We start from the raw sequence: 2,500 nt of genomic DNA on the forward strand, positions 1-2,500 counted from the left end.
TGTTGTCATATTATTGTTGTTGTCGTCATTATTATTATAATTATTTTTTGTTTATGTTTATGATGATGATGATGATGATGATGATGAAGATGATGATGATAATAATAATTATTATTATTATTATTATTATTATTATTATTATTATTATTATTTTTTTATTATTATTATTATATCATTATTATTATTATTATTATTATTATTATTATTATTATAATATTTTATTATTAATAATATTATAATCATCATCATCATCATCATCATGAACATTATTATCATAATATTTTTTACCATCACCATGATTACTGTTATTATTAATACAATATTATCATTATCATTATTATCATTTATTATCATTATTATTATATTTTTGTTTAAGCATCAACATTATTATTATTATAATCATTATCTTATTATTTTTATTATTATTATTTTTATATTAATTATTATTATTATTTTTATTGTTACTATTTTTCATTATCATTTTTAAAATTTATTATCAATATTTTTTTCATTATTATCTTTGTTGTTATATTATTATTATCATCATTATTATTATATTATTATTATATTATTATTTTTATTATTATTATTATTATTATTTTTAAACTTTTATATTATTGTAATTATTATTATTGTTGTTTGTTGTTGTTGCTATTACTATCACTGTTGTTTTTAATTTTTTCCCTACTTTTTTTTATAATTTTTTATTTTATAATCATTAATATATTATCATTACATTATTAGTATTACTATAGTTATTATGTTTTCATATTATTTCTATCATTATCATTATTTCCATTATTATTATCAATATCATTATCTTATTATTATTATTATTATTATTATTATTATTATATTATTTTTATTTTTACTAGACTATCACCTTTGGGTCATTTTAATATATAATTATCTTATTATCTTTATCATTACATCATATCATCATCATTAATTATAGATAATATCATTATCCCCATCTTCATAATCATTATCAATATCATTAAATAACATTATCATTATCTTTACCATTATCACCCTCGTAGTTATTGTTATTCTGTATTTGGGGTTATTATCATTATTATTTAAATTATCATTATTATTAATGTTATTACTATTATCTTACTTTACTACTACTACTAATACCACTACCATTATTATTATAGTCATTGTAAATGTAAGAACAGCATATTCATCATTATAAATTTACAGCAGCAGTACTTCTCGATGCACGTTGTTTTGCAATCGGCTTTTTGCTAATGAATAGTGAGGTTTATAGCCGTCATAGAAGATTCTTTTCCATTAATGAAGTTTTTTTCTACTACAAAAATCTGCACAGTTACTTCATTTCCTCACATCTATTATCACACTCTTTTCCTTACCCATTTTCCCCTCTTTCGACAAAGAACTCCTTTCTATTCATTTTTAAATTTTTCCTTTTTTTTCCTGTGCCGACTTTATCCTCTTTACCACTTCCATGTGCGATTACTTTTTTCCCCACTAAACTAGCGCGTAGAGATTTTGCATGCAAAGATGAATTCAGTGTGGTTTTCGGTGGTGTGGAGGAGGGACGGCGAGAGAGTTTTTCTTTGTATGTCGTCACCCAGCGGGAGTGTTTTTTCCTCAACATTTAACAACTACCAAGGCATAACCTTAGTCGTGGTGGCTGAGACGGGGTGGGATTTTCAGCCCTTAACCTTTTGTAAATTCAGCACGTTTATGGTATTCTTATTTTTCAGGATGAATATTTATTTATCTTCTTGCGCACGTTTTTGCTGAAGTTTATTTCTATAAAAAGAACATTTTTATGACGAAATATCATTATTCCCACATTAATTTTAATTCTATGACTTAATATCGGCGTTTTATCAGCGTAATGCCTTTCTGTTGCTGTAACCTTTTACCTCTATCCTATTTCCCTTTCACTAGCATGGGGTCTGCAGCCCGTGATAACATTAGGGACTCACAAGGGTTCCCTGAATATTTGGAGAATAGTAAATATCATGGTTATGGAAAATATGGAGAACCAGCATCCTGATTCTGTAGTTAGAATGACGTACAAGATGATTATCGAATTACGTAAAAGACAACAAGCATGAAAGTACGTTTTTTTGCGGTCATATGTTCAAAACGTTTTTTAAATTTTCGCACTGCTCGTAATACCGAGGCGACATCTGTACCCGGAAAAAAAAATGAAGTTATTTCATCGTAGATGTCAGGTAATGAGAGAGAGAGCGAGTCCGGGACCTTGGTTTGCGATGGGACTCCGCCCCTTTGGTATTTACCGCATGATGGGCATCTTCCTGTTTAAAAATCCTAGCCTGGTGTAAATACCGGCCCCGAGTGTGTGTGTATGTTTGGTGTGTGTGTGTGTGTGTGTGTGGGGTGTGTGTGGGGTGTGTGTGTGTGTGTGTGTGTGTGTGTGTTGTGTGGGGTGTGTGTTGTGTGTGTGTGTGTGTGTGGGGTGTTGTTTATACACCATCCTCTCCGCACATGAAACACCTAC

At 28.0% G+C, this 2,500-nt stretch overlaps 1 pseudogene; it reads left to right on the plus strand.

The window, feature by feature from the left end:
* LOC119572441 overlaps window positions 1-2,500 on the plus strand; it is an 8,086-nt pseudogene that overhangs the window by 918 nt on the left and 4,668 nt on the right.

This window comes from Penaeus monodon, chromosome 4 (genome assembly GCF_015228065.2).
Source record: "Penaeus monodon isolate SGIC_2016 chromosome 4, NSTDA_Pmon_1, whole genome shotgun sequence".
Classification (NCBI taxonomy): domain Eukaryota; kingdom Metazoa; phylum Arthropoda; class Malacostraca; order Decapoda; family Penaeidae; genus Penaeus; species Penaeus monodon.